The 23,852-nt window shown below is 37.2% G+C and overlaps 1 pseudogene; it reads right to left on the reverse strand.

The window, feature by feature from the left end:
• The window catches only part of LOC127561692 (PHD finger protein 3-like), a 23,650-nt pseudogene extending 14,953 nt beyond the window's left edge, over positions 1-8,697 (reverse strand).
• Between the last annotated feature and the right edge of the window lie 15,155 nt (positions 8,698-23,852).

Below are 23,852 nucleotides of genomic sequence, written 5' to 3' on the forward strand. Positions count from 1 at the left end.
AGGAAGGAAGGAAGGAAGGAAGGAAGGAAGGAAGGAAGGAAGGAAGGAAGGAAGGAAGGAAGCAATGAAGGAAGGAAGGAAGGAGAAAAGGAAGGAAAGAAGGAAGGAAGGAAGGAAGAAACTGAAACCAGATTTGCACAGGCTCACACAGCTAACACAAGATCAAATTTGAACTCACACCCTCAGACCCAGCATTCTATCCACTGAACCATGTAGTTCCTTCCCTTTTCTAAGATTTACATCAGTGAGCACTGAGTTCAGAACATCCAGAAAATTCTTATTCACTGTCCCTCACTAAAAGTCAGGTCTTCTAAATTCACATCTAAGCTAACCCAATCCACTTCACTCCTAAACAAAGCAATGAGCATCAATTAAATATCTACTGTATGCTCTAAGGCAATGGGTCAGATACTAAGGATAGAAAAACTGGGGGAACCAACCCATGTCCAGAGGACATCGACCAGAAGTTTTTCTTTACCTGTCTCTCTATATTGTGAATTTTGAATAGGTGAACAGGCATTTGAATCAATTCACTGCCAAAACGGTAGAAGAGGTTACCCCGATTCTGAAATTTAATTGCTTGATTTTCTGAGGAAGCTTTCTGCACATTAATTAGTTCTAGCTTCTTCCTGTAAAGAGTTCCAATGAATAAGAATTTTAAAATTCACCAAGCCAAAAAAAAAAAAGAAAATTTCAGAATAGCTTGTCGAGAGAGGCAACGCGACAGAGAAGGAAAAGCATGTAGACTCAGATAAAAAGGCTGGTGTTTCCACAGAATTGATATGGGTTATAAGGGAAAGAAAATGTCACTGTTTGGCTTTACTCTCAGCTTTGTGAAAACAGTATCCTGATCTGTATACATGAAAGGAACATAGCTGTAGATGGAAATCAGACTCTTCATGGGAAAGAAATTCCATTATTAGGGGTTGGTGGCGTCATGGCTAGATCATTGATCTTGGAGTCCCGAAGATCTGAATTCAAATTTTTCCACAAATTTTACTAGCTGTGTGCACTTCAGCAAGTTGCTTATTTACCCTTTCTCTGTCTTGGTTTCCACATCTGTCCTATGGAGATAACAATAGCACCTTCCTCATGCAGTTGCTTTGGAGATCAAATAAAATCTCAACATGCTATGTTTGTCATTCAGTAGTTTTTCAATCATGTGCAACTCATTTAGAATTTTGTTGGCAAAGATAATGGAGCTGTTTGTCATTTCCTTCTCCGGTTCATTTTTACAGATGAAGAAACTGAGGCAAACAGTATTAAGTGACTTGCTTAGTGTCACACAGGTAGGAAGTGTCTGAGACCAGATTTGAACTTGAGTCTTCTCATTTGAGACCCTGTATTCTAGCCACTAGGCCACCTAGCTACCTAACATGCCATATAAGTGCTGGCTATTATTGTTGTTATAATTTTCATCAAGTTTAATTAAATTTAACAAGCATTTATTAAGTACCTACTATGTGCTTAGAACTTCCCTGGGTATTCAGCATAGGGATATGGATATGGATGAATAAGGAAAAGGACAGAAACTGGGCACTTAGTTGGCACAATGGCTGAATTCTGAGTCAAATCCGTCCTCAAGACTTTATTATCTATAGGTTGTTGATCAAGTCACTTAACTTCTGTTTGCCTCAGTTTCTTCATCTGTAAAATGGGAATAATAATAGTCCCTAATTCCCAGGTTTTGTTGTGAGGATCAAATGGCATAATTGTAAAGCACATAGTAAATGCTATATCAGTGTTAGTTGCTGCTATCACCATCATCATTATCATCACTATTATTACAGGGAACAACCAGGAGAGGAAACACCCTCCACCTTCTCTACAGGTTATTGCCTTAATGAGTTTCCCAAAGCACTGAGAGGTCACCAGCCACTATGAAATAGTCCTTGGCTTGAAGAGCTTACGTATATCATAGAACGTAGAACGTAAGCTCTTCAAGGTATTTGTGCATTTGAAAATTTAGTCATGGGTAAGACCCTCTTCCCTAAAGATTGAGAATATACATGACATGACTATTTTTGAGGTCCCTTCAAGCTCTGTAAAATGCATGTATCTATACCATCCTATGTTTATATCTATAGCAATATCTATATGTCTATATGGACATGAATATGAGTGTTGTGCTACAGCTCTCTTTTATTGTCCTGACTCAGTTTCCCTAAATCGTCCTGCCTTAGTTTCCATGAATTGTTCTGCCTCAGTTCCTAATTGTTCTGGTCAATCCTGCAAAACCACCCCTTCCTCCTAATCATGATGATCCAGATAAGGAGAAAGACCTTCTATCTTAGACATCATTAGAATGTCCAGTGCCTCTCCCCATTCTGTAATTCTGATTTATCAGAATGCCTCCCCCCACTCTGTCAGAACTGGATTTTTAGTCCAGTTCCAGCTCTCAGCACCCTGACTCCGCCCCTGCCTCAGTCTACCCCTGTATCTGAGCCACATGTATATATATGTCATTGAGAACTCACATTGTTTGCTGGATTCTTGGAGACGATAGTCTCATTCAGCCTTGGGACCAAACCATGGATCATTTGGTCCCAGTAAATCTCTTCCTTTCAAGTAAAATATTAAAAACTCTCTAATCCCTAACTTGCCTCAGTTTCTCCGGCATTACATGAGTTCCCCTTGTTTCTTACTCTATCTTTTGAAGGGATGATCCTTCTGTCTTGGATGTAGAGGAAGGTGCCTAGATTGAAATAAGACAATAAGATCTGGCTCCTGCATTCATAGGGATATAAGTCTAGTGAGAAATGAGACAGAAACACAGAGAGCACAGAATCACCTCCCACCTGGAGCCTTTACATATCCCACCAAATGATACTTTTCTCTCATTTTGTTTTAAATATATGCACCACTACATGTCATTGGTCCTCTTCCAAAATAAAGGATGAACAAAAACATGCATACTATATACAACATATAACAAATATCTACTAAGGTATACTATCATAATGGGAACTCTCATTGATGGAGTTTGATTTTTTTTTCAAAGCGGTCATCAAAATAAACCTAAATAAATATTACACAGTGACTTTTAAAAAGACTCTAGAACGTCATACCATATTTCAATCACTGCTCCCCCTCCAGTCAGCTCGTTAAAAGGGGTAAATTGATGTTGTTCCGTTATCTCAGCAGAAATAATCAAGGGCTGCCCTTTTGAAATTTTTATCTTGTAAATGGTAGTAGAGGTGGAGCGAGAGTTTCTTTTGGGCTGCAACAAGAAGACAATGAGGAAAATGTCAGTGCCGAATTAATTTTTGTAATCTAAACACAATCAGTTGGGTGGATCATATTACTTTTCTGTTTAATCTCTGACATTATACAGAATTATTCATGACATCATTTTGTGAGAAATAATTCATTTGGACCCCACTCTATTCCAGTCAGTATCAATCAATTTGATATTGTTGAGGTTGGAAAGGAAGACCCCAAAAGTTTGGGGTCCCAGACTAGCGTTGCAAGGTGTCTCAAAAAGATTTGTAAGCTTGAACCCATCTCCTAGTCAAAGGACAAAGTTTTATTTCAATATTAATTATAACACTATTACAACAAGCGAGGCTGGAATTCTAAGGGAATTTCAGCAGAGAAATAGAAGCAAGGAGATACATTTATCCAGCTTTCAATCACAGACATGCTCATTCTATGGTTTACAGGTAGGAAGGAGTGGTTCTCCCATGATCAGATTATTACTAGCTAGATGACCAGTCAGCAAGGAATTGAGGAGTGGTCTTATTCACTGTTGTCTCAGGAGTTTGATCTGTGGTGTTTCCTGAGGTCAGAAGCTATTTGACTAAGGAGTGGTCAGACATTGGGTGTGGCAGTTTCCTGAAATCTAGAATCACTGACTTATTGCCAGAACAGAAGCCCCCCTAAAATCAGAGGACCACAAAATCGTATTACATCAATGACTCCAAAGGGATTGTGATTATAATTTCTGTATTTTAGGACCCAGAGCTGTGAGCTGCAGATTCCAAATTCACTCACTTAAACACAGGAAGTTAACTAGAGGCCCTCCACCCTTGCTTTCCTTGTCACGGTGACCAAGCCCGGTGTGACAGAGGTGACTCCATCATATGGAAAGTCTTCCAATTTGTTTTTGTACTTTGGGACTATTCCCTCTTGCCCAACATGAGCAGGTGACCATCTTATCGCCACCTTGGGGCCACCTAGCCAGTGGAGATATTCTTTGCTTCACCCAATTGGTAACCCTGCTAACTTAATATTTTCACTTATGTATAATTTGTCAACCAGTAAGTTTCTGTATTTTACAATGTGTCTTTTGCACATTTGGGGATCAAAATTTATAAATACAAACTTTATATGTAAATATAAATACAAATCAATATCCCCTTGGAAGAAGGGGGCATCTCACTGTGAAGATGGAAGGTCCCTTTCATTAGAGGGAACCATGGACCCTTTAATAAAGTACCAGTGGCTCAGCGTTCTACTTCAGTCTCTTTTATTGCAGGGTAGATAATTTTAATCTCCACAATTTCTATTCTTTAATATATGATAAATGATCCTTTGACTGTTATTCCCCATGATGATGTCTCCTTGGGTGGCAAAGAAGCAACATCCAGGCAACAGTAATCTTTCTGAGTGACTGAAAAAACTTCCTAGTGATTGATATGGATTAATTTTAAATTCATAATGATATAATTAAAATCTTTAAGTTTTAATTAAAATTTTCAAAATTAAAATTTAATTATTTTGTGACTTTAATTAATTGTTTAGTTAGTTTAATTAGTTGGTTTCAATTCCTGGATCAGTCAGGAAGACCAATAAGAAAGAACCAATGAGGCATATGCTGGCAGCACAAGGGAAATTGAGGAGTGAGTAAGACCTGAGTTCAAATCTAGTTTGAGACACTTCCAATCTATATGACACTGAGCAAGCAAATCATCTTGCCTTTCTCAGGCTCACTTTGCCCGTCTATAAAGTGAAAATAAGAAGAGCACTTTCTTGTTGTGAGGTTGAAATGAATTAAGTTTGTAAACGCTTTGCAAATCTTAAGACACTAGATAAAGGATAGCTATTATTATGTGGACAACTTTGGCTTAAGTCATAGTTCATGTGGCCAGGAACTAGTAGATCACTAAGTGATAAAGCTCAGAGTGAGTTGAGTCTAGTAAGGAAAACTTAGAGCAACAAACCAATGTTTGTTTGGGAGTTTAGCCATATTGATGAAAAGAGAAAAGATCAATTAAGGGAAAGGATTACTTCTTGAGCTGGATGTAACAATGGGAATGAACCACAGACTGAAAGCTTGAGTAGCTTAACTTTTTTTTATTTTTCTCCTGTTCTTTCAGCCAAAGAGAATAATCTCTAGTTTGGCAAAGAACAGAACAAAAACAGCTAAATCCAAGCTAAATTGAGGGATAATAACGAATACCCAACTGGCTCTGCTGAATCCAGATCATGTGGCCTCTGTGAATTATCACCTACCATTTCCAAAGAGCTAGGGACTGATTGCTAAGTCAGTGTCAATGATCTTTGAAAGACTCTAGAGAAGAGGTACTATTGATGTAATGGGATTTTGGGGTCCTCTGACCTTGGGGGGCTTCTGTTCTAAATGGTCCTGGGTCTTCTAGCTTTGGAATCTGAGCATATCCAATCTATCTGATTCTGACCACTCCTTAACCAGATAGCTTCTGACTTCAGGAAACTCCCACAGATCAGACTCCTTGGGGAGTCCTGATGACATATCTTCACTGCTGACTGTTGATTTTGTCAGTGATAACCTGATCAGTGGAGAACCACTCCTTACAGAGTTCTTCGTACCTTGAGCCATAGAATTAACATATCTCCTTGCTTCACTTTCTTTACTGGATTCCTTTAGAAGTCAATCCACTTTGTAATAGTGTTATATTACTTTCTTTGTTTCTTTCTTTTCTTTTCTTTTCTTTTTTTTTTCTTTTTTTTTTTTTTTTTTTGCTGAGGCAATTGGGGTTAAGTGACTTGCCTAGGGTCACACATATAGGAAGTGTTAAGTGTTTCAGACCAGATTTGAACTCAGGTCCTCCTGACTTCAGGGCTGATGTTCAAAACACTATGCCACCTACTGCCCTTGTTATATTCTTTTCTTTTCTTTTCTTTTTTTAAGCTGCCAGGATAATTCAAATTTTATTATAAAATTCAAATTTGGTGTTTATAAAACATGACAATTGGCCTAGGGAATGATTATGTTTCACTTTACACACTTTTTAACGATACATAATGTTTAGAATTTCCATTACATACTTTACTTTTTTGACTAGTAATTTTTGAGCCAACTAAAACAAAAATATGTTAATGATGCCAAAAGTTGTATCATTCATATGGAGTGTCTTAAATTTGAATCTTCAGATGTCTAGAAACTAAAAAAAATTTCCTAAGTGTTTTTAAACAAAACATTTATACATAAATTAATGTAATAACATTACCTTTTCAGAAAACTCTCTAAGATGGTAAAATGGTGTGCAATTTATACAATCAACTTGGTCTTTTTATTAACACACTCAAGTTAATTTTTTTGATTTGTCAGAAACTTCAATAATACTCCTTTGTATATAAAGGAACAAATTGTCACACAATGATTTCCCACACAAAACATTTTTTAAAATGTACACATCACACATACACACACACACATACACACACACCTTTTGCCATGTGGTTTTTTGCAAAAACTACACTGCTTGCTGGGAGCCCACAGAAGAAGAGATGTGTTCTGAGCTTTCTCATTTTACAATAGATCTGTTATCTGGGATGAACAATGGAGGTTCACCCAGAGAAAAACTTTTACTACTTCTTCTTTGGCGTGGCTGAAGGTTCTTCTCAGCTTCTTTTACTTTAAGTTTATCCCCTTCTTTGATATGTTCCAAACCTAAATACTCTATATCTTCCTTTACCTGACTATTAGTTTTCATTGTTGCTGATAGCTGCTGTTGCTTATGGATTTGTTTCTGGTTAGAATGTTGCAAATGTCTAGTATGGGTTGAAGTCATATGGTAAGATTCTTTAGAACAACCTGGGGGGCCATGCATTTTGTCACTCAAAGAATGAGCCAATAGTTTAGGAGTCTGTACTACATTTTGAGCCTGTGACCCTTTTTTCAATGCTGAATGAGTTGGATTTTTCACAGATTTGATATTTGGACGCTACTTTGTGATCTCACATTTTTATCAGTTTATTTTTTTCTTACTTTAACTGCCTTATGAAATTTTTGCTGAGATTCCTCAGCATTCCTTTTTATACTTTTAACTCCAACTCTAGTTTTGCTCCGAATTTCTTGTTTTGCTAAAACAAATTTTTTCTGAGTATTTGCAGCTATGTTTTGCTTGGAATGAATCAGAGATGTAGTGTTCTTGGACTTTACATTCTTACAGTCTAATGAAGACGTATTACTAGATTGACTGTTTCTGTCATCTTGAATTTCTGCTATTTCACGAGATACTCTTTTAATATTTTCAGCATGCTGTTGTAGACTTTGGTCAGGAGGATCACAGATACTGTTTTCGAAAACACTACTTTCTGATTTGTTAGCAGTAACATCTTCACTCTTTAAATCAGTTTCATTAAATTCTATAGAATCTGAGTGTTCATCAGATACTTTAGTATTTAGCAAACTTTAAGATTGCTCAAAAGGTTTGTAGTTTCTTGAAGTAAGTTTCCACAACATCCTGCAATTCTGTTTTACACTCAGCAGTCTCATCCACAGAATTGGATTGAACTACATTGTTCTTTTCTGTATTGTTTGGAGTTGAACAAGTAGTAACATCAGATGAGGGAGGAACGGTCTCTGCTATCTCCATTTGGTCAACCTCTCTGGAAAATCTTGAGTTTTCCTTTGGTACTTCCATTAAAATCCTTTCCTTCAAGATCACTTTCATCTGTTTTACTGGGAAGAGGATTCTTAGGTCCATGTTCTTCTTTATGTAAAAGCTTTAAAATACTACACTGTCACTCTTGGTCTTCTTTTTCTTCAGGGCTACAAGTCTCTGCTAGATGAGGAGCAGTTAGTGAATGGGATGGTACAACTGTTTCTCCCTTGTGACCTTTATGTTTAAGGCTTCATCCTGAAGTTCATGACAAGGTGAAGCTGCTAAATGACTTGAAGAAACTGTGTACACTTCAGGTAGCTCTTCTGTTGACCCAGTATGTCCACCGCTTCTTCTAACTTCGGCTTTGGCTGTTGTATAAACACTTTCTTCCTTGTTTTGGCACCTGCCCAGCTGTCTGACACTTGGTTTCTGTGCAGCTGCATTCTTCACAGCCGCTCCCTTCGAATTAGTCAAAGGTGTGGTATTTGAATACTTGGCTATAGTGCTTTGTCGCAAACTTCGTACTTGCTCTTGTGCCGTTAAACGAGGCGATTTTCTTGGTGAGCTGTTTGGCAAAATAAGTCCTTCTGTCTCGATGGTATCATTACCGCTTTCTTTAACAGCTCCTTCATCCATAACATCATCAAGACCAACAACTGGTGAACAAGGCATCTGGGAATGGGGATCATTGCTATCCCAACCAGGCAAACAGCACTGGTTACTCCCAGAACATCCTTTATGGCATGTTCTCCAGCGAGTCCTCTGAGACATTCTGACTTGTACCAGAATCCTCCCAGACTTCATTCTCCGGGTTGGATCCTAGAAATAGGGCATCATCTAAGTGTTCAGTAGGAATTAAATGATTAAATGTATCATGTATCACCATGAAGACTCCTGTGTGCCTTTCAGCCCCAGCTCTATCCCACGAGCGCTACCACTGGCTTGCTACCATCCCTGCCTGGGTCGTCCTCGTTTTCCTATTTGTCGTCGTCATCTTCTTCTTCGTCTCCGTCTTCATCTCCATCCACCGGCAGGGACCCAGGGGTCACTGGCCTCGGGCTGTCTCCGCTGCTGCCCAAGACCCCGTAGTCATCTGCGTGAAGCAGCCGAGGGCCCATTTTATTATTTTCAATAACATTTTGCCCCTTGACTAAGCAATGGATTCAAGCCTGCAAATTCTTTGAGACACCTTGCCACACCGGTCTGGGACTTTTGCGGTCCCCTCCTTCCCAACCTCAACACTATCAGACTGGGAGGACAGAAAAGGCCATTCCAATTTTCAAAAATAGTTAGATAGTAGAATCATCCAAATTCAACTCAAGAAATGTTTATGAGCAACCACCAGGTGCTACGCTAGGCCCTAGAGATAAAGGATAAAAATTGATCCCCCAAGCCCTCAAAAATGAAAATTGCCCCTGCCCTCAAGAAACTTACATATTTTGGGGGGAGATAACAGTTATACAGAGAAGGAAAAAGAAGATATTTTGAAAAGGAACGGAGAACTGTGAACTGGCAGTTCACATTAAAGACTCCATGTTAGGAACAGTTAGGTGAATAGATCACTGGTCCTGGAATCAGGAGGACCTGAGTTCAAATCCATCTCAGATGTTTACTAGTTGTGTGATCTTGGACAAATCATTTCACTTCAATTGCCACCCCCAAAAATAAAGACTCTACATGATTCTATAAAATATTTTTCTATCTCACTTCTCTACTAGATTCTACATCTCCACAAAGGTAGTGTCCATATTTTATTGTCTAACTTAAATGTTGCCTCTTTCCCTTCTCTATTTAAAAGGTGGAGGAAGCAAAGGGGAGATTTTATCCCAGATGTGATTCTTTCAAACAGGGAGACACTAGTTGCTGATATGGGAATGATAGCAAATTTTCAGTAAAATAATACTCCTCTCTATAGTTTATGATGGAAGAGAGGAAAGCTATTCAAAAATCTGATATACACTCTAAACTGTGAAAGACTAGAAGAAGAAGTAGAGAGGAAGAAGAAGAAAGATAAGTAGAATCCCATGAACAAAAAATTCCTCAAGAGAATTCAGCCCTAGAGGGAGGGAAAACCTTCAAGAATGAAATTCTAAGTGGGACGATTGAGCCATACTAGGATATAAAGGATCCAAGATTCCCCTTTCCAATATTCCTTTGGGATTTAGAGATGTATCAGTCTTCTAAGCAATAAAAAGAATCATCCCCCCTCAAGACCCCCTCCCTCCAATCCAGGAATCCCCAAAGAAGGAATCCACAGTCCTGCAGAGATCCTGGGAAAGATAAGCTGGAGGAAGTGGAGAATGAAGAGCAGAGGGCAAAATGGGAATAGTCTGCAGAGCCTTTGACACAGTTTTAGAGTTACCTCTCTGTATACAGCAGAGCTCAAGTCCAACCCAGTTCGAGCAGATGACCAAAGAAGAATAACTTTGGGGCATTTTGAGGAGATGCAGTGTAGCACTCCCTACCTGAATCTGTGCAGGAACACAGCCCAAGTCTATCTAGCCTCAGACATTCCAGGCTCTTGTGGGACACTCCCAGCATATGTCAGCCTGGCTCTATTGGTAGCAGATGCCTCAGGGCAATTCATGACCAGTCTCCTTGGCCCCTAAACCCCTAGAGTTCATAGATAAAACACAGTTCAGATAGTCCCTGAAGCCTATCCTCGGGAACCACCATAAAAGAACAACTGAGAACATCAACAGGGAGGAAGAACCTCATAGGTTAAGCCTATAGAAAACAGATGCTTACAAAAATGAAAAATCGTCACTAAAGAAGTAATAGGTTATTTAAATAATATAATGTCAAAAAAACAAAAGAAAGAAATTGAACCAACCATGAATGAACTCTCAAAGAAAAAAACTCCAGGACCAAATGGATGTACAAATGAATTTTATCAAACATCCAAAGGATAATTCATTTCAATGCTATGTAAATCATTTGCAATGAAACGAAAAAAGGTTCCAATCTCTTTGTAAAATATAACTATAGTCTCATAACTAACCAAGAAGAAACAAAGAAGAGAAAGAAAACTATGGGCCAATATCCCTAATGAATTTTTGTTGTTCAGTCATTTTTTCAGTCATGTTTAATTCTTTGTGATGCTATTTGGGGTTTTCTTGGCAAAGACACTGAAGTGGTTTATCATTTCTTTCTTTAGCTTATTTATAGTTAAGGAACTGAGGCAAACAGGATTAAATGATTTGCCCAAAATCACCTAGGTAGTAGATGTCTAGATTAGAACATGACATTAAGTCTTCTTGATTCCAAGCTCAATGCTCCATCTACTGCACCATCTAGCTATGCACTATTGAATACTGATATAAAAATTTTAAATAAAATGTTAGCAAGTAGCAAGACTACAACAATATTATGCAACAATCTTTCTATATATCAAAAAGATTATCCACTATTACCAGATTGGACTTATGCCAACATTGAAGGATTGGTTCCACTTAAGGAAGATTATTAGTATATTAAATCATGTTAATAATGTTAATAATAAAAAATAATTGCATAAATAGATGTTTGAAATAGCTTTTGAAAAAATTCAACACTTTTCTATTAAAAACTTTAGAAATCATAGGAATAAATAGACTTTTCCTTAATATAAGAAATATTTTCTAATCCCAAAAGCAGTTACATAATGGAGAAAAGTTAAAGGTCTTTCTAATCAGATCAGAAGACAGCAAGGGTGTCCATTATTAACACTGGTGTTTAATAAAGTATTAGAAATATTAACTATCTCAATAAGATAAAAAAGAGGAGTCAATTAATGGAAAAGATAAGGCATATGATATACGGAAGAAAACAGGTGTAGTAGCAGTGTTTTATAAGTCCACAAACTACATTTACTAAAGAAAGGACTCATTATTTGTCAAAAAACTGCCAGAAAACTGGACCACACGCTGGCAGAAATTAGGTTTGGACCATCACTTTACACCATAGATGAAGATAAACTCCACATTGTTAAATGACCTAGATAATAAAAGTTACATCAAAAAAAATCTAGAGAGCAAAGAAGAAATTCCCTTTCACCTCTGTAAAGAGGGGAACAGTTCATAAATAAAAAAGTAATAGACACAAAATAAAATGGATCATTTTGATTGTATAAAATTAAAAGGTATGATACAATCTAATGTTATGAAATTTAGAAAGGAAATCAATAATCTGGGAAAAATCAATAACCTGGGGAAAAAATGAGAGCTCATCAAAAGAACATATTAAAAGCTATCAAAATCATGTGGAAAATGCTTCAAATCACTAATAATAAAAGAAATGCAAATTAAAGCAACTTTGTAATTCTACTTCACACTTATTAGATTGGCACAAATGATGAAAAAAAGCTATGACAAATTTTGGAAGACTGTGGGATAACAAGTATATTCAGGCACTGTTAATGGAGCTGCAAATTGTTTCAGGCATTCTTTTAAAAAAAATTGGTAAAAAATATATGTAAATTAAATATAGACATATATGTTTATGCAGTTATTTTGCTGCACAAGAAAAATCTGATCAAAAAGGAAGAAAAATGAGAAAGAAAATAAAATTCATGCAAACAACAACAAAAGAATTGAAAATGCTATGTTGTGATCCACACTCAGTTTCCATAGCCCTCTCTCTGGGTGTAGATGTCTCTCTTCATCACAAGATCATTGGAACTGGCCTGAATCATCTCATTGTTGAGAAAAGCCACCCAGATTCTTAAAGACAGTTTGAAACTATATCCAGACAGTTATCAAACGAAGAGAATCCTCTATCCCTCTATCCTAGACCTATATTAAACCTACCACCAAAAAATTAAAGAAAGAAGAAAAGGATCTATTAGTACAAAAATATTTATGGCATTTCTTATTGTGGTAATCAAATTGGAAACAAAGGAAATATCTTACGATTGGGAAATAGCTAGAAAAATTGCAGTATGTGATTGTAACAGAATATTATTGTAGCATAAAAGTGGTGAAAGGTGAGTTTCTAAGGAAACTGGAAAAATTCTATGAATTGATGCAGAGCAAACTGAACAGAAATAGAACAATGATAATAGCATTATAGAAAAAAGCAATTTTGAAATGCTTTAGAGTTCTGATAAACACACTGAAAACTTCAAGTCAAAAAAGAATGAAGATGATCTGAAATGCTCCATATATCTCCTGATACAGAAGTGATGAACTAAGAGGCATATATTTTTGGACATGATTAATATGAAAATTTGTTTTGATGGACTCTAAAGCTATATATTGGGGTTTTATTTTTCAGGTTTTTAAAATTTGTTCGATGAGGATGAAGAAGTATGGTATTAATTATGAAAAAGCTTATTAGATGTAAAATGGGTAATTTTGATTATATAAAATTTAAAAGTTTGTGTATAAATAAAACCAATGTAGCCAAGATTAGAAGGAAAGAAGAAAACTGGAAAAATAATTTTTATAGACAGTTTCTTGAATAAAGGCTTCATCTCTCAAATATATAGAGAACTTTGTCCAATTAATAAGAACAATAAATTGATAAATGGTCAAAAGATATGAACAGACAGCTTTTGGAAAAAGAAATCAAAATATTTTAAATCATTTTTGATTAGAGAAATACAAATTAAAACTTTGAGATACCATTTCACACCTATCAAATTGGCTAAAATGATAAGAGGGGAAAATGACAAATACTGGAAAGGATATGGAAAAATTGGGACCCTGATACACTGTTGATGGAGCTATGAACTGATCCACACATTTTGGAGAGAAATATGGAATTATGCTCAAAGATTTATAAAACTGTGTACTCTTTGATCCAGAAATACCATTATTAGGTCTATTTCCCAAGGTGATTGGGGGGAAAAAAGGAAAAGAACATATGTTCTAAAATATTTATAGCATCTCTCTTTGGGGTAATGAAGAACTAGAAATTGAGGGGATGTCCATCAACTGGAAAATGGCTAAGTTGTGGTATATGATTTGAGTGGAATACTGTTGCACTGTAAGAAAGAATTTGCAGGTGGGTTTAGAAAAATTTAGAAAGATTTACATAAATTAATGAAGAGTGAAATGAGCCAAACCAAGAGTACAGTAATAGGAATATTATTCCAAGAGTAATTGTAAATGACTAAGTTATTCTGAGTAATACAAATATTCAAATTAGCCACAAAGGACCTATGTAAGAAGATTCTATCCACTACCAGAGAAAGAATTGATATGTGAAGGAATGTGTTGCATGATTTCACACACGTTTGTGTGTGTGAAACAGTGACCTTCTCTAGTTGAGAGAAAACTTCCAGAACTCAAAATGTAAGAGAAAAAAAAAGAAGAAATATATTTTTAAAATTTCTTAGTAGGAAAAAAAAAGACTTTTTTTAAATTGTTTTTTTTAAATGACATTCTAAAGATCTAAAAAGAAACTTTTCAAATGAGGAGTCAAAAGTAGAATGGTTGAAGAGATCACCTGATAGAAAAGGATCTTACTAAGCAACTTAAATTGAACATGAGTAGTAACAGGAAATGAATATGTGTGTTCTGGTCTTCCAAAAATAATGTCAGAAGAAATTTCCATGGTAGGGTATAAACTCCTTGACAGCAGGGACTATTTCACTTTTGTCTTTGTATCTCTTTGAATTCCCATAATTCTTTGTATACAGTGCAATTCACAAATGCTTGCTGATTGCATGAGGTTGATTGACTATGGCAACAAAAAGATTGATCTAATAAAAATAAGCTCCAGTTATGGCAGGATCATGAAATTTATTTGGAGAAATTTATTTAAGTTATAATTGTATGAGAAAAGGAAATACTGTATAATTACTTCATGATTTGTATTACTATAGGTAGAAAATCTGATGATTCAGTCCCCCAAACCTGTTTTCCCTTTACTAATTCCACTTTCCTATTTGCTGTAAGGAAATGTGTAATGGTAGAACTGACAACTAATTCAGGAAATTATATTTTTAACGTAGCCCACCTATTTTAATGGTATCAAGGTCTTTCATGGAGAATTGGTAAAAAAAAAAAAATACTTACCATGCTGTGGTCAATACTATATATGACCTAGATATTGCCTAAATAAATATATGATAAAGCATGTAACTCTGAAAAATGTGATTGCTTTAATTGTTGCATATTCTATTTCATATCATGAAGCAAGACTAACTTTTCTAGATCTTGATCTATTCAAGTCAGTTGATATTAATTAGGCTCCAACTATGTACTAGGTGACAACTATTAAACACCATAGTCTGGCATTTGAGAACTTTACAAATGAGATAGTATACAGAAAATGATTTGCAAACTTCAAAATAATATATAAATGTGAACTATTATTATTATTAAATATTATTTTATTGGGAGGATAATGGTTATTTTGTTCTGCATCTGTGATAGGCCATAAAACCAGGATGACTAAATTTCTCATCCCTAGACTATTTCCTTGTAATCAGATAGCAAGACTTTGTGTTACAGCTTTCCTATTGTTCATATCTATTTGCTCCTGGTCCTGGGAAGTGGTAAAGATCTATTAGAAACTTAAACATCATGAGTTCATAGAATTAGACTTGAAAGAGACCTTAAAAGAACCATTTCATCCAACTCTGCCCTTTTATACACGAGGAACACAATGGAACTCAGAGGGGTTCTAACTTCCTCTTACCAGTTTGCATTCCTTGCAGTAGACAGCATAAGCAAACCCAGTATTCTTTTGGATACTTTCCTTGCAGTCATTCAAGTCTACTGACTTAGTAATGTGAATCAAGTTGTATTTTTTGTCTTCTTTAATAAAGTACGTGGTATTACAGAGGCCACTGATTCCGATCTGCCAAAATGAGAAAAATGGAAAAGATGATCAGCTTTAACCAAACATGCAAAAAGATTTAGAGTTGGAAGAAACTTTAGAAATTGCACAATCACTCATTCATCCAATAAGCATTTAGTAAGTACCTACTGTATGCCAAACATTGTGCTAAAAACGGGGAACACAAAGAAAGACAGAAATGCAGTGCCTTCCTTGAAGGAGCTCATATTCTAAAGAGGGGGAAAAATACAAATAATTATGGATATAAGAACTTAACAAATAATAAATGGGAATGTCATCTCAGCAAGAAGGCACTAGCATAGGGAGAGAAGGGAGACCAGGAAAGACCCACAGAAGGCAGGTTGGACTCATTCTTCAAGAATCCAATTGAAGTCACTATACTCATTGTAAAAGCTAGGTGATGCCATAGTGTACAGAACTCTGACTTGGAATCCAAAAGACTCAATTTCAGGAGTTCAAATCCAGACTCAGACACTTAATAACTATGACTCTGGGCAAGTCACTTATTTCTGTTTGCCTCAGTTTCCTCACCTGGAAAAATGATATGGCAAAGCACTTGAGTGTTATGGGCCAGAACTGTGTACTTAAAGAAGGATTCTTACAAGGTGTTAACTCAGTGGAATTGATAAAGGCAATGGTTATCTAGTTTAGCACGGTGATTAATAGTTCTCTAGTTCAATACATGTACTTAGTATTTAATATAGTTCCACAAGATTTACACCTACGATGATGTAATTATAATAGCGTATATAAGAGCCAGCAGGGACTGAGAGAATGGCTGGAGGCCAGAGCACAAGCCCTCAGATGAAGAGACAGATTCATTCACTTCATCTCACACACATGATGGCCTCCTGCTTCCCCACTGAGACCAAGGCCTGTCTGAAAGGCTCTCCAGAAAGCTGGCCTGGACCCCAGGCAAGGAAACTGTGAAGGAGATAATAAAGAATTTGGACTTTGCCACCTGGCTATTCTTGTGGTGATTACTAAACTGAAACGAAGGCTGCTCCAAGATCTCCAGAAAACCAACAAGAACACTACACTCCAGTATGTTTGTCAGGAAAATGCCATATGGGTTCATGAAAAGTCGAATGTGACTGAAATGACTGAACCATAACAAAGTAGAGCATGAATGACTGCTCAGCTGTCGTACAGTTTCTTTTCAAGCATGGGTTAAAACAGAGGGCCACTGAGGTCCCTTTCATCTCTCAAATTCTCAGATTCTGTTGGAGACAGGATTAGGACCCTGCTCTTCTGCCTTTAAGCCAATGACTTAATAAATGTATTGCTGCTTTTGTGAAATCAGAAAAGGTCTCTTATTTCAGAAAATTATAAAATAAAAACAAAATAAAGACTTAGAGCTAGAAGATATCTTAGAAGTCACTAGCCTCAAATCTTTTTTTTCTCTTTTTCAGTTTCATATTTTATTCTGAACACGTAAAAAAGAGCATTTCAATTTACACAGCTGACCACAAAAAAGGAGTCTGTATGAAACACAGGACCCCACTAATCTCAAGATGAAACCAAGCTAATGAATCATCATCCCTTATTATATGCTTTTGTTCAAAAGTATTTAATAAATTCTACAAGCTATTTTAAAAACTGCCTTGCTTGTCTGAACTTCTTTTTTTCTCTTATGAATTTTTAAAAATGCTTTAAAAATGTTCTGCCATACATACTTTATCTTTTTTTTTGTATTATTATTTCTGCTTCTAATAGATTGGGGGAATTTCCATTTATAATTTATATAATTCATAATTTCTTAAAATATAGTCCCCAGGTTTTCCAGAAGCCTAGTAACTCTTAAATTATCTCTCCCTGACTCTGTTTCCTAGATCCATTTTTTAAAGATTGACTACCTAACATTTTCTTCTATGTTTTTCACGCTTTTGATTTTATTCTGATATATCTTGCTTTCTCAGGGAATCATTGATTTCAGTTTATCTATTCAAATTTTCAGGGCAGTTAGGAAACCCAATGGAAAAGTGCCTGGAATCCAGAAGAGCTGAATTCAAATATAGAAATAGATATTACTAGCTGTGTGACCCTGGCCAAATCACTTAATTCTCCTTGCCTAGTTTCTTCATCTATAAAATGAGCTGGGGAAGGAAATGACAGATCTCTCCAGTATCTTGGTCAAGAAAATCTCTTTGCCCCTCAAAAACACTTGGTCATAAAGAGTAGTTGTCCAGAAGTCTTATAGTTGGATAAGGCTCTGTTTTCTAAACTATTTATTCTCCTTCCAGTTCTTTCCTCCAGGGCCTTTATTTCGTTTTCTCTCATCTTTCATTTCTTCTAGGTTTTCTGGAAGAAAATTTCTTCTGATTTTCTACCAGAAAACCTACTTTAGAAAATCTATTTTGTTTTTCCTTGGAGTCTCTTTTGGAAGCTACTATGGAGTTATCCTTACTTGCTTTTGTGCACAGTCACACAGTAAATTTCAGAGGTGGAATTTGAGCCCCAGTTTTTTTGACACCAATTCAGGACCTTATCCACTATGTCATGATATTTTTCAATTAAGAAATGGCATGATTTAATTGCTTCCAAGGAGAAGTATTGGTATTATTTAAAAGTAAAAGAGTAACACTATGTCAGGAAATCAGTTGGGATTTCATAGGCTCACTATGTGCTACAACTGTTGCTGACACTGTAGAAAAGGGGATGAAGTGAACTTTTGGCCAATTTCAGGGGAAAGAAGGAACAAGGACCCTTGTTTTTGTAATTAAGTCTCTGATTCATCCTAATGTCTGGCAATATTATTAAAATCTGGTGACCCAGTGACAGATAACATTGTTATGTTTTCTGGAAATTATAGTATTTACAATCATGATCTGAGCTGAAAAAGCACTTTGAATGTATCATTTCACTTAATCCTCATGACAACCTAATGATTTCACTGATCAATCCAGTGACCAGTATAACTCCAGAGGCTCAGTGATGCTAACTATTTCCTGACAGAAAGGTGCCGGGCTCATGGAGAAAACTAGATCTACGTTTTAGAATGTGAGGAAGGTCAGACTTGTTTGCTTAATTATGCATATCTGTTTAAAAGAGTTTTATTTTTCTCAAAATGGGGAGAAGGAGAGAAAATAGGTTTTTCTCAATTGGAAGAAATTTAATTTAAAAATATTTGTCATAAGGACTGGATCTCTAGGAGGGGAGAGGATTACTGGGAAGTTGCTGCAATGTAAAAACCAAAATAAAACACATAATATACATACATATATATATATATATATAAATTTTTTTAAATCTGATTTAAGTCAGGCTACAAGTTCCTCTTTGTGAACAATGCACTCACCTCCAGCAAATTGTAGGTAGTTTGTGGCTTTTTGATGGTCACTTCCAATATGTTCATGATACCTTTATAGAGGTTCAAAGCATCCTCTGACATGGATTGTGGAGCATAAATATCTCCAATGTGGCCATTCTTGTACAGGAACTGGATAGGGTAGCTAAGTTGGGATTCCAGAATCTGTGTAAGCTCTGGGGATTCAATAAATGAATCACTTGGCCATCTACCATTATAGTCAGCTGCAGTAACTGAGTAAATCTGGAAAACAGAGTGAATTTGTAGGATTACTTTTCCTGGGAAGATTTTAGAACATCAGAACATTTGCACAAGGTGTTTGCTCACATTCTATCTCCTTCCTCACTCACCCCCTTTTTAAAAAAGAATTTATCTTCCTCTCTCATTCAGGATGGAAGTGCAGGGACTGCTCATTGGCTGTCTCTCTTTAATCTATAGAGGATCTTTGGCCTGTTCTGTTTCAGAGCTGGATTGGTTTATCTCTTCTTGGGCAAAAGGTAGCATCCCATCCTTTCCCCATTCAACATGCTGAATTTAGCATAAATTTAACCTAAGAATTTAGCTTCAGAACTCCTGAGCTCAGGAAATTCACAAGCCTCAACCTTCCCCACATTAAAGGTAACAAGCCTAAGTCACTATGCCTGGCTTATATTCTACTTCTGCTATTTGGATATTGGTTAAAATGAAAAGGAAGAAAGGAAGGGAAAGGGGAAGGAAGAAAGGGAGGGAAGGAGGAATGAAAGAAGGAAGGAAGAAGGAAGGAAAGAAGGAGGAAAGGAAGGAAGAGAGGGAGGAAGGGAGGGAGGAAGGAAGGAAAGAAAGAGGGAGGGAAGAAAGGAGGGAGGGAAGAAAGGAAGGAAGAAAGGGGGAGGGAAGGAGAGAAGGAGGGAAGGAAGGAGGGAGGAAAAAAAGAGACAAATATAAAGGGAGAGACAGAGGAAAAAAGTGAGGTTAAAGGGGAGGGAGGGAGGAAGGGGAAGGAGAGAAGGCGGAAAGGAGGGATAGAGGGAGGAACTTATTAGACAAAAGATGTGGTCACCACCCTGTGACCAGCAGAAGATACTCTAGTTTTAGCCTGAGCATCATCATCACCATAGAAAAGCCAAGTATTTTAGAACCACACCCGCCAAAAAGAGTTCCAGCTATTGGCAGGTTTGGACTAGTTCATCAACAGGACCCCCCCAAAAAAACAAAACAAAACAAAACAAAACAAAACAAAACAAACAAAACAAAAAAAAAAAAAAAACAGAAGGTTGTCCTGACTTTCTGGGAAGTGGAAAAATCAAAATGGCCTGAATTTTTACCCATCAGTTTCTGAGATTAATTGTCCATTTACTCAAAATGCACCTTAACATGTCACCATCCTGCCTTCTTTACTCTTCCCTCCTGATCTCATTATGCAAAGATACTTCAAGATTATATGTCCAATATTAGTCATTTTGTATAAGAAGACAATAAAAAGGATGGGAGAGGATTCTAGGAAGAGGGCAGTGTAGGTTGGTAAATTTCAAGCTCTCCACATTTTCCTCTCAAATAAAGCAAATTTGCACCTCAGGGAACACATAAACTGATGAAAAATCTAGAAGACTTGGGGCAGAAGTAGGGTCCTCCAGGTACAAACTGAGAAGGTCTGAAGAAGACCCCAGGATGGGGATTAAGCCACTTGAAGTGCCAACATCTCCAGGCTAGCTCCACAAAAACAGCCATTGGTCGCCCTGGGGCTAGGTGGGGTCTGAGTCCGGGAGAACTGAGTGAGCCTCATTGATTAGGAACCCAGGCCAGCTGTTCTACAGAGATTCGTCTGGGGTGAGAAGGAATCAGCACACCAGGAGTGCAGTACCTTGTTTCAGGTTCTGGCCAAAACAACTTCTTGTAAGATTAGATCAACTCTAATTACTTAGCAGTTAGTAAGGATTCCAACAAATAAAATATGATATATATTTTTAAAAGATATCAATAAGTTTAAGACATTTTAAATAAATTTTAAACATGCCCCTGAAAAGACTAAAAAAACTGGATTTTATTTCTTCCTTTGTTAATCTGGGCAATGTACATTTTTCTAAGTTCTATCCATTTCACTTAGATTATCAGATACTTAACCTAATTGCCTCAGTTTCCTCATCTGCCAAATGATCTGTAGAAGAAAATGGCAAACCACTCCAGTATCTCTATCCCCAACAGGAATCAAACAAAATTGAAAAAAAAAAAAAAAAAAAGGTTGAGTAACTACATCCTAATATCCACTTAGGATACCCTATGGCATCTTAAATACACAGTAAAATTCATGCATTTGGAATTTAAAAAGGAAATTATCTCCCCCCACCCCCCCACCCCCCAAAAAAAGATATAACTATAAAAACCAAACTGAACATTGTAATCTTAATAAAGGTCAAGCTTAGCTAACCCATAGAGGAGTTGTAAAAATCTGTCCCTCTTCTTTTCAGAAGCAGGACCACTGATGTGGAATATTACATATACAATCAGGCTAATAAATCATTGGTTAGTTTAGCCAAAATGCAGAGGAGAAGACTAAGAGGAAAGTCCCCCTGACCTTGGAGTGCTATTGTTCTGGCAATCTGTCAATGACTGTCAAAGTCTTCTGGCCTGGGAATATAATAATATTTCTTCTCTTAGATTTTAGGGAAGATAGATTAGAGATCCTGAGGCCCTCTGATGCTATTGTTCTAACAATCTATCTTGTTATAACTGACTGACAGACAATCTGCTGGTCAGTGATAACCAAGTTCCTGAGATTGTAGTGAATAGACCACTCCTCAATTCTACCTTTGAGTCATAAAATTAGCATATCAGTGACATGAAGAACTGAATAAATTTGTCTTCTTTCTCTTGGTTCTTTGCTAAATTCTTTTGGAACTTAACCCACTTCAATCGGCCTTACAATTACTTTGTGCCACAGTTCCCTTTTAATGTCCTGACCCAGTTTTCCTAATTGTCCTATAAAGTTACTCTGCCTCAGGTTATAACCATTCCCTCTTAGTGTTTGATGGGATAAAGGTCTTTATCCATTTTAGACATCATTAGAATATCAGGAGACTCTCTAGTACCTCCCATTATGTCATCCTCATCCTAGGTGCCTCCTCCCATTAGATTATCCCCATTCAGGTACCTCCCCCCATTGTGTTATTGTTCTTGTTATCCTATAAAAAATCTTGTATCTGACATTCACTGCTGGATTCTTGAAGACGATAGTCTCATTCAGCCCTGGGACCAAACCATGGATCCATTTGGTCCCAGTAAATCTCTCCCTTTTAAATAAATTATTAAATTATTCTCTAATCTCTATCCTGCTCCAGTTTCTCTGGCATTACATTACCATAAACTTTGCCCCTTGATTTGGATAGGGCTTCAAGCCAGCAAATTCTTTTGACACCTCACAACACTGGTCTGTGACCCCAGCCTTTTGGGGTCCCTTCCGAGCCTTAATATTTCCTTTCCTCCCTCTCTTCCTTTCACCCTCCCTTCTATTCCTTCCTCCCTTCCTTCCTTCCTCCCTCCCTTCCTTTCCTTTCCTTCTCCCCTTCCTCCCTCCCTTCCTTCCTTTCCTTCTCCCCTTCCTCCCTCCCTCCCTCCCTTCCTTCCTTTCTTCCTTCCTTCCTCCCTTCTTTCCTTCCTTCCTTTCTTCCTTTCTTCCTTCCTTCCTTCCTTCTTTCCCCTCTCTTCCTTCCTTCCTTCCTTCCTCCCTTCTTTCTTCCTTCCTTTCTTCCTTTCTTCCTTCCTTCCTTTCTTCTTCCCCCTCTCTCTTCCCCCCTCCCTTTTCTTTCCTTGTGGGACAGGTGCTAGACCTCCTTACCCAAACTGACTACTCAGAGACATCTTCGGATACAAACAGGAAGCATTTATTCAGTCCTTGCAAGGAGAGGTCCAAGCACAGCAGCTGAGCAGACACAGAGCCTCTCAGCTCCAATCTCCCAGCATGATGTGAGGTGTCAGGCCCACAAACAGGAAATCAATTATATAGCAAAAGACTTGGGTTCATTGGATGGATTGAAAAGACAGTAATCACTGACCAGTGAAAGTCTACATGTAACTTCCTGAAGCTTGGACTGAGGGTCTGATCTTTTCTGCCCTACAGCCCTCTGAGAAAAGGGATCACATGGCTTTCTGAAACTTGGGCCTAGGGTCTGACCCACTCCATCTCATAGACTTTTTGAGAAATCTTCACCTGGTCCCATTTACTTCCTTCCTTTCTCTCTCCCTCCCTCCCTCCCTCCTTCTCTTCTTTCCTCTTTCCTTCCCTCTGTCTACATAGGGTATCATAACCTTATCTACAGATGTTCTTAAAAGCTTTTTTTTTTGTCTTTTGTACTCTGAACCTTCCTAAGATATCTTGGGATTTATTGCATCCTGAGAATGTGACTGAAAGTACTGAGTTAGACATTCCCATTTAATCTCTTTTCTGAGTCATTCATAGAGAACTAAGACGGGTCTGGTCTCTGACCTAATGGCCACATCACCCTAAAACAAGGGTTCGTGGGTCCACAAGAGGTCAATGGATAGATTTCAGGGGAATCTATAAAATTTCAAAAGGGGAAAAATGGTGTCTTTATCTACTAATCACGAACTGAAATGCAGTTTTCTTCCTAGGTTTTACCAGGATGCCAGAAAAAGTTAGAACCCCCCCATGTCAAGGAGACTGAACAGAATGTTCCAAGTTCATAGTCCTATCACACTCCTCAAACCCTTTTCTATCTCTTTCCTTGCATGTTACAATTATTAAGTACTTGAGAAGACTGAAGTTGGATGGTTACACTTTGCCCTGCTCACAGTCTTATGTGTCGCAAACAGGATTTGAATTCAGCATTTCTACTATATAACTTCTCCTAAAGTATATGTATATGTATGTGTGTGTGTGTGTGTGTGTGTGTGTGTGTGTGTATATATATGTACTTATTTGTATTTCTCTACTGCTGAAGCAAATTCTGACA

Source organism: Antechinus flavipes, chromosome 4, assembly GCF_016432865.1.
Source record: "Antechinus flavipes isolate AdamAnt ecotype Samford, QLD, Australia chromosome 4, AdamAnt_v2, whole genome shotgun sequence".
Lineage (NCBI taxonomy): Eukaryota > Metazoa > Chordata > Mammalia > Dasyuromorphia > Dasyuridae > Antechinus > Antechinus flavipes.